The sequence below is a fragment of the Sus scrofa genome, chromosome 1, assembly GCF_000003025.6.
Source record: "Sus scrofa isolate TJ Tabasco breed Duroc chromosome 1, Sscrofa11.1, whole genome shotgun sequence".
NCBI classification, from domain to species: domain Eukaryota; kingdom Metazoa; phylum Chordata; class Mammalia; order Artiodactyla; family Suidae; genus Sus; species Sus scrofa.
The window spans coordinates 178559-188138 of NC_010443.5; the positions used below are offsets into that span (position 1 = coordinate 178559).

General features: G+C 50.2%; 1 protein-coding gene across 8 annotated transcripts in view; it reads right to left on the reverse strand.

Annotated features, from left to right (window-relative positions):
- The window catches only part of FAM120B (family with sequence similarity 120B), a 65641-nt gene extending 57416 nt beyond the window's left edge, over nucleotides 1-8225 (reverse strand). For 5 of the 8 annotated variants that reach the window (XM_021085513.1, XM_021085507.1, XM_021085516.1 and 2 more), the window contains exon 1: nucleotides 8135-8225. The gene's annotated coding sequence lies outside the window, so the exon portion shown is untranslated. Of the gene's footprint in view, nucleotides 1-5503; nucleotides 5528-7762; nucleotides 8090-8134 lie in introns of those variants that run through there. The other 3 variants (XM_021085520.1, XM_021085518.1, XM_021085502.1) reach the window with 3 other exon arrangements.

The window sequence follows — 9580 nt, forward strand, 5'->3', positions numbered from 1 at the left end:
TGAACAGAAGAAGGTAGCAAAGGACAGGCATATAGAGAGAAATCAGGGCTCAGCCCATCATGGCGCAGCGGTAGTGAACCCGCCTAGTATCCAGGAGGATGCAGGTTCAATCCCTGGCCTTGCTCAGTGGGTTAAGGATCTGGCGTTGCTGTGGCTGTGGCGAAGGCTGGCAGCAGCAGCTCCAATTCGACCCCCAGCCTGGGAATTTCCATAAGGTGCTGGGGCAGCCCTAAAAGGGAAAAAAGAGAGAGAGAGAAATCAGGAATCAACAAGATTACAGACTCCAACCGTGGGCAGAGAAAGCATACACAGGAGAGTCTGCCCCATGAAGCTGACACGCTGGTCCGGAAACAAGCATCAGTGCAGGGGTCTGGGAAGGAGCAGTGGCAGGCTCTGCACAGGGGGAGGCCTCACTTCCAGCCGAGGCTTCCTTCTCTTTACAGCCAGACCAACCCCAGCGTGCTGGGTCACCAGCACGTGAGGACATGGAGGGAAGAGAAGAGAGAACCCCAGGAGCTCCTTTCCTTACCATCTTTCAACTGGCACACACTCAGAGACGTGAAGAGAGGCAGGCCTCACACGTGCCCTACCTGCCACTGAGAGGGGCCAGAGGCTACACATGGACAGTCACCCTGGACACAGGGACAGCCCCAGGCTCACCAGCCGGTGGAGCCACGTTTGCGGGAACCAGTACTAGCAGTTGTGGCCACCTCGAGGCACATCCAGCAACCCAAACATAATGTTCAAAGGTGAAGAGACACGACCCAGGCAAACACAAATCAACAAGGAGACCGTAAGATCAGAAGCAGTTCCAAGGGAACCTGAAGAGCCGGTTGACCAAAATGAGCTTTTTAAGGAGGAGACAAACCAGGTTACCGTCTTGTAGAGCAAGAGAGCCAGCTTTATCAGACAGAAGCAACCTGCATCTCTACAAGACGAACGTCTACACGTTAACGTGCATCATCACAGTGTCTAGGCCCTGACCGAGCCTAACAGCAAAGTATAACTGAGAGGGGCCTCCTGTTAGAAACTGAATGATAATCTCGGGGACTCTGGGACAACGGCCCAGGTTTCAGTGACAAACATACAGTCCCCCTTACCCTTGCCTCCTTCCTGAGTCTTGGGTAATTTTCTTTCAGCGGCAACATGCCGGCTGGGCCCAGGCCCTCTGGGGAGCCCCCCTCACAGCCTGAGGTGGAACATATGAAGCCTGCTCTCTCCTCTCCACCCCACTAACCCCACTTAACAAGAGGAGCTTATAGGGATCCTTTCGACACAGCAGGGCAAGAACAGGGATTGAAAACTCCAAAAGGAGGCTCTGTGTTCTAGGCCAGTGCACGGACACAGCCAGTGATCACTGTTTACTGGGAATGCACGAAGGCACAGCCACCCCAGGGCAACACTCAGCTGGGCCTCTGCTCCAGGCTCCTACCTTGACCCACTGGCCAAGACATGCTCCTGGATCACACTTGAGGTGGGCTCCCGGGCCCTCTTCCCTCCAGGATGTCACCTTGGGCTCCAAGTTCACCCCTGCCAATTTCAATCAGACTCCTGCTGAGTCGGTTTACGAGAACACCCACTTCCTTGACGCATGATCACCCTCAAGATCTGCTCGAATTGCTCCCCCGACTCTTGATTCTCACCGACCCTCACCCCACTGGAGGCCCTCCATCCCCAGGTGTCTTTGCTGTGTTCAAACCTGAGCTCACCTCCCTCCCCATTCAGGGTTAAACTGTCTGTCTTAACAAGCATCAGACTACTGTCTCAAAGAAGTGAAGGAGAGACGGAAAGCTTGCAGCCATCAGGTGGCCTGGAGGTCCCTCCAGAGCACAGTCTGGCCATGGCCACTGCACTGAGATTCAAGAAACTGGTGGCTGGAGCTGGCAGTTCGACCCCTTTCATCTGTGTCTGAGGGAAATGCCAGAACACTGAGCAGCACAGTTTTGCTGACAGAAGGAAAGCTCTAGAACAAAACTGAGCTGAATTCAAATTCTAACCTCCACTTATTAGCAGTGAAACCTGGAGCAAGTGACTTCATTTTTCTTATCTGCAAAATGAGGTTTATAAAACTCAATTGTTGGGAGACAATTTTATTTATAATATAAATTTAGTCGTCAAACATTTCTCATTAGTTGCTAAAAGTTTAGTGAAATAAGTTTAGTCAAAATTATTAAATTATTTCAAAATTTAAAACAAAGCCATATAAATTTTAGTCAGGCTTTACAGTATTTATGATTTTTACAAGCTATATTACTTCTCAATATCAGAATGTACTTATTTATACTTTTTTTCTGATTAAAAAAGCAGCCACACGCAGTGGTTAACGAATCCGACTAGGAACCATGAGGTTGCGGGTTTGATCCCTGCCCTTGCTCAGTGGGTTAACGATCCGGCGTGGCCGTGAGCTGTGGTGTAGGTTGCAGACGCGGCTCGGATCCCGCGTTGCTGTGGCTCTGGCGGAGGCCAGTGGCTACAGCTCCGATTCAACCCCTAGCCTGGGAACCTCCATATGCCGCGGGAGCGGCCCAAGAAATAGCAACATCAACAACAACAAAGAACAAAAAGACAAAAAAAAAAAAAAAAAAAAAAAAGCAGCCACGAAAACATGTAGCCATCTTCTTTACAGAAATTTCAAAGACAGCACAAAGGGGAAGGGAAAAAAAAAAAGACTCATAATCTCACCTTCCAAAGATGACTACAAAAACATTTGAGTACGTATATCTAGTCTTTATTACTCATTATCACTCTTGTTCTATCATCTACTTTTGGGTCTTCCTTTGTCATGAATTTAATCCCAAATCATTGCGTTAACCTTCCCGTACGGTGTCACTGTGAACAGATGCATCGCGTGGACATAACGGATGCCCGGCGGCGATGCAACCGGTACATGGCGTGGACGTAACAAGCGTTATTCCACCCGCCTGCCAAACATTTAGGCAGCTCCAATACTGCAAGCCACAAATCAGGATGGGAATCACACCAGAGAATATAAGTCTTTGAGCTTATCTCTGACCATTTCCTCAGGACTACAGTCAACACAAAAGCATATTTTGCTAATTCTTCTCCAGCTGCAGGTAACATTCACACTGAGTTCTCAATAATATCAAGTGATTTTATTTGGACATAAATAGAGTTTACTCGTTCAGCAAGTACCTCTACCTCAACACCACACCAGACAAGGAGCCATGACTAAGACAGACAGACAGATAGGTGCCTGCCATCCAGCAGCACTTGGGATTACTGCAGAGCAGGGGAAGGCAGGGAGCACAGACTGTACAGCAGGAAGCCCCAGGCCACACCTGGGACCTGCAAGGCCATCCTGAGGAAGGGCATTCCAAGTGCACCTGACGAGAGGCAGAAAGCCTGGCAGGCACAGCCAGATGGAGAAAGGAAAAGCAGGCACATGGGAGGTACGGACCCAGAGGATGAGGTGGGAACTTTTTTTTACTACTACATGTATGTTTCTAAGGTGCCTAAAACATCTGTACTATTAAATACTTTAATCTGCAACCTTATTTGCTATATTATAATAGTGTTCTTCAACTTAGAAAACAGGGCAGGGGGACCCCTCGACTCTTCATTATGGCCAGAACCTGTGATTCAAGGGAAGAAGAGTGTGGTGATAAGGTGCAGTGACCAGGTTTCCAAACCATCACACCGGGGCATACTTCATCCTCAGGTACACTTCATCCCAGGGCACACGTCCTCCTAAGGCACACTTCATCCTAAAGTACACTTCATTCCAGGGCACACCTGAGGCATTGCTCAAGGCGCTTAAGCAAATATGTTTCAGAGGGGCTGCCCTGCCTGTGCGCTGGTGGAGGGCTGGCAGCAGGCAAGCCTGGGGATAGGATCTGCTCCAGACTCGCTCATCCTGGCAGCCCAACATGCCAACAATCTCCCGATTCTGGAAGAGCCCCAACACAGGGGGATGCAAAGTCCTGCTTCCTACTGCAGAAGTCAAAGGAGGCAGACAGAGCCTCTTCTGATGCACTGCCCTCCAATACACCAAAGGCATGAGATCCAAATTCACTCCACAAACATTCCTCTGGTGACCCAGTGACCAACAAGACCAAGTCCCTAGGACATGCATCCTCAAGAGGGAGAAACGGCTCAGGGTCCATCAGGAGAGAAGCCAGCCTGCAGCTGTGATACACCTGCCAACACGCACCAAGCTGTGCATTTTCCCACAGCAGACACCCCCTCTGGTCCCACTGGCAAGCCGTCAAGCTCTGCTCAGACTCTACTGTGAGGCACACCTGCCACCAAAGGCAGGCAGAGCCAGCTGCGGGGCGGCAGCCAGCAGTGTGTGCTGCGAGGTCACCTTCCCAAGGTCAAAGACAGTAACAGCAAAGCCTTGATTTGAATCCACCTGCCTCCAAAGCCAGTTTCTGTCACTAGGGGACCCCCCATTCCCAATACTGGGCACTTCAGAGAGATCTGGTAGCTGTGGCACACAGGGAAGACTGAATCACTGCAAAGAGCCAGCCTGGGGTGCGCCTTCCTGAAGGGGCCCTGACAGAAAGGTCAGATTGACGGAGCACACCAGGAGGCTGGACCCTTGGCCCTTCCCCAGGCCACACAGGTCCCAAAACCCTCACAGGTCAGCGAACATAGAAAAGGAAATGCTTGCGACCTGCAAAAAGGTATGCCTCGTTTATCCAGAATTCAGAGTAAGACTCTAATATAAATTTTAAAATTCACAGGTAAAACTAAAATTATTTATTCATAAGAGACTTCTCAGGCTTCTGATTTATCATTTATAAATGATTCTTCTACACAGCTCTAACTATTAGCTCCTATGTCCACAGTAGAGAAAAGCATGGAAAGGGCTGAGGCAGGCCTGTGCACACTGACGGGGGCTCAGAACTGTTGACAGCTGACCTGGGGAAAGCAAAGGGACAGAAAAACTAGAAGAGGATAAAAGAGGCTTAAATACTCGAAACAAGTAACAGGGAAAAAAAACCCTATGTGCCCCAGTAAGCCCTAATGTCTACATCACAACAAATTGTTTAAAATGTTTACCTAAGATCAGTAGGGAAGGTTTATATCACATTCAGCACATTCTATTAAGAAAGCAGGGAAGCTGTAGCTCTGATTCAACCTCCATATGCCACGGGTGCAGCTCTAAAAAGCAAAAAAAAAAAAAAAAAAAAAAAAAAAAAGAAAAAAGAAAGCAAGCAAGCAGGAAAACCCTCTATTTTAGAAAGAAAGCTCTGCTATTTGAACAGTTACTGTTCCCTTGTGCTGGGTGTCAGGATCGTGTTTTTACAAATAAGTTACAGTAATCTGTATGAATCTGTATTGAGTTAAAGTACTAACGGGAAGAGCACCCATTCCTGCACACTGCGGCTACGCAGCTGGACAGTACAGAGGATGAACTTGGTCTGTGTTACAGTAAGTGTTCCGCAGTGACCTGACTTAAACGGATTCCTCCTATTTCAGTAATACCTGTTTAAAAGGAAAGGGTGTTTAACCTGGCTAAGCAATGGTCCTCACTCACCGTTTGACTAAAGACAAATCATTTGCTCTTTGTGCATCACGGAGCTCCTCATTTGGTTTTTTTTTTGGGGGGGTTGTTATTTTTTTTTTTTTTTTTTTGCTTTTCAGGGCCGCACCCATGGCATATGGGGTCTAATCGGAGCCACAGCTGTCAGCCTACACCACAGCCGATATGCACCACAACAACTGCAACCTACACCACAGTTCACGACAACACCGGATCCTTAACCCACTGAGCAAGGCCAGGGATCGAACTGCAACCTCACGGTTCCCAGTTGGATTGGTTTCCGCTGCGCCACGATGAGAACTCCCTCATTTGCAAAAATACTATGATTTACCTATCATTTTGGCCAATTTTAAACTACTACTATAACGTTTTTCAGAAATCTCATTGTATTTATATAATTTAAACCTTAAATAACATGTTTTAACTTTTTAAAGACTTTTCCAACAGAACACCTTACAAAGAAACAGTAATTGACTCCTAAAAGCAAATGAAAATGTAGTTATTTACACTTGCCATGAAGTTCTATAAAAGTACTGATAGCGTAAGGTTTGCCTCACTTTCAAACTGCTAAAATAAGGATGCAATTCATTCCTCTGAATGAATTTCCGTGGACATAAGAGTTGCTTTTATGGTCTCAATTAACTGGACTTCCCTTCTTACTCTCAGCCTTTTCTCCAAGGAGGTGGCAATCCAGCAATGAAAACAAATCAAATACATGCATGGCTGCAAAGGTTCTGCCCACTGTATTGGGTTGCCAATCTCTGACATCTCTTCCTGACCCAAAAGGAAACTAAAGCCAGGTTCCAGCAGGAACCTGAACAGCTCCATTCATTCATATTTTCTCACTAAACCTCAAGAGGAAGCACACGTAAGGAGTAGGAGGTGGAGAAGAGAAACTCTGAAGGACAAGGACACAAAACCAAGACAGCAGGATGTGACTCATGGTCAGTTCCACAGGGATCCAAGTCGTGTAGGGCTTGAAGTTTATAAAACTGGAAGTTCCTCTTTTTAAAAAGAATACAAAATTATAAACACAAGACCTCTGAGGTCCTTCCCAGTGCTTTAGAAGGGGCCAGGTAAAGTAAGGACCCTTGAGGTCTGAACATCATTAGCTTTAAATCTGCCCCATAAATGACACCAAGTCTAGGCTTGCGGAGGGGGGTTGAACCTCAGAATACTAAAAACTCTAAGTGTCCTCAGACCTCACCTACTGCAGTCTTCTCAGTTCACAGGTGGGCCAGGAGTGATTACAGATTTCCATGTCTGGAGGACGAGGTGGTTAGAAATTACACTAGCACATAAGGTGGTCAAGAAACGGTATGTGTGGAGATGAGCAGTGGGCGACCTAACACAGCCAAGTGTTTTCAATGTCTCCCTGAACACAAGCACTAAGGAATGCACAGCTGGAGTCCTGAGACAGAGGGACGGCAAGGTGAGTGTGTTTGGGGCGGCGGTGAGCAGCTGTGGCACAGCTTAGAGATAGCAGAGCCGGGGTGATGGGGAGATCAACATACAGAGAATGCGTGGTGTGAAGTCTGTGGTGGTCAGAGAGGGTAGCTCCTAACAGCATGGTCCAAACATGGTCAGCACGTAGATGGGAGGCCACGACTCAGAAATGACAGAGAACTGGAGGACAAAGCCAAGGATGACACCAGACACGGAGGAAGCACAGAGCACAGCTGCAGGCCATATTTAGGAGGTGAAAGGAGAGGAAACTGATGCTGCACATCTGCCATTCCATGTCCCTCACTCTTTGAATTATCTACTCAAATGCTCCGGCCGAAAATCTGGAAATCAATGGAAATACCACCACCTCTTTTTTCGCATCAATCTCATCTCCAAGCTCTACTACCATTTCCAGATCTTCAGTTCTGAAACTTCTCTTTCCTAAACGACTGCACACACACTCTTACCAAGTGCAGTCACCCCACCACCACCCTACACCTGCCAGACCCTTTTAACATTAGGACCCGGATCACATCACTTCCTTGCTCCCAAATCTCTTGAGCATCCTTCCATTCCTATCTCCAAGCAACATTCTTTCCGGAACACGTCAGACTGTCTCAATCCCACATGTCTTCTGTTCCCTCTGCTGGAAATCAACGGCCTCTTGCTCCTCAGCACCTCCCAACTCTTATGGGAAATTCAGCTCAACCCTCCCCCCCCATACAGAAACTTCTGGGCCCTCGTCGGCCAACTTGAACTAATCATCCTCTCAGCTCCTGGGGCGTCATCCCACCGGCCTTTCCTTCCCTGGAGAACTGGTGCTTGCTGGGTGCTGGGACCCCGGCTCAGCAAAGCTGGACGAGTGAGGGAAGGCGCCCGAGTTCGGAGACCAAGCGGAGAGATCAGAGGACGCCTCCTTAGGGGACGGCAGGAGCAGCGATGCGGCTCACTAGGTCCAGGGACCGCACGCCGACCCGGAACTGCACACCTCTCTCTGGGGAGGGGTTGGGCCAAGACGGCGCCAGAAGGCGCAGGCAGGGTGCCTGGTTGTGGGGTCGGACGGTCAGGGACACGCGGCCCAGGGACCGTGACGGCGCAGAACCGCGAGCTCGGCCAACCGCGCGGAGGCGACGGCCGAGAGCCGGTCCGGACGCGCTGGGCCCGCAGGCCCGGCCCTACCTAGAGACGCGCCAGCACAGAGATGCGCCCGCGCCGCTCTCGGCCCGCCGCAGTCGCTTCGCACTTCCGCTTCCGCTCGGGCGCTTCCGCTCGAAGGACCGCCCTGGGGCGGGGCCTGCGAGACGGACCCGGGAGGCGCCGGGTGGCGGGCGGGGGGAGGAAGGGGAGGGCCGAGATGCGCGGGCGCCGCGGCCGTCGCCGCGGAAACCTCGCGGTTCTTCCGAGGTCGGGGTCGCACCTCGCTCGGCTTCCGCAGGCTCGCCCGGCCGCGCCGGCTGGGGTCTTGACACCGCGGCTCGGCTTTAGGGCGCTCGGAGGGCGGGGCGCGCTGCTGGGAGAAGGCAGAAAGTCCCTGAGTCCCGGCCCTCGCAGGAGGCAGGCGGGCCTGAACGCGTGGGCTTCCCGGCCGAGGGACCTTGGTTAGACGATGGCCTTTTGCGTTGAGGACAGCGCTTCCCGGAGCGCGCCGACGAACACAGCAGAGCACGGCAAGCTCCAGATGAAGGGGAGCTTCTGAGCATTGCTGTGACCACGGCCCTGGAGCCCAGAGCTGTTGATGCGCAGGCTTGCGGATCTGGAACGGGGCGAGAGAGCCGAGAGCTCCGGACGAGCAGCCGCCGCAGGGGAGGAGGCGAGGACGCGAGTCACCTCGACCTCGTTTCTGCAGCTGCCTTAAGACCAGTAAAGTTCACAGTAGGCTGGGAGATAAGGCAGGCTTCCGATTATACACAGTTGCCATTCCTCTGGCCACAATGTCACCCTTTTCTCTACAACCAAAAGAACATTTTGGCAGCCAATCTAGTTTTTATTTTTTAAGTAAATAATGTTTAATGTATTAATAATGTCAAGTTACTTAAGGTACATCGGAAAACCTGTCTTTACACATGGCATACCTCAGGAGGGCTGCCGTAAGCACCAGGGGCTAGAGGCTACAATCAGGGAAGTAAGATGGTCAGATATTGTTCCTGCAGAGTCTCTTGCAGATCAAGCACTCAAAAAGCATTACCAAATTGAAGTGACACCGGATGTATGTGTGTATTAGACAGTTTGGAAAGGAATCTCTGCATTCGGCTTTCATTTCCTGTCGATTTTTTTCCCCCTAACATCAAGAAAACAGTTCTCAGCACCAAATACTTGTTGGGCACCATAGGGTCAACACCAACAAGTGTGTGAAATTGTCTCTAGTCTTCAGCACACATGTGGTTGGGGAGACAAATACCCACCTCAAAGATGAGGGAACAAGTGAAACGTAGAGTAAGTTTTATAACATGGAGGGTGAAGAAGGCAGCAAAAAGACCATGAGAGCTGAGCCTGGAAGGATGGGTAGGATCTGAGACAAGATCAGCGGAGGAACGACTTGAGAGGCAGAAGGAGCAACCTAGGAAAGAGAGTGCCAGGGTTTCAGCTGGTGTGAGGGAGCAGCCAGGGACTCCAGGCTTTAGGAGC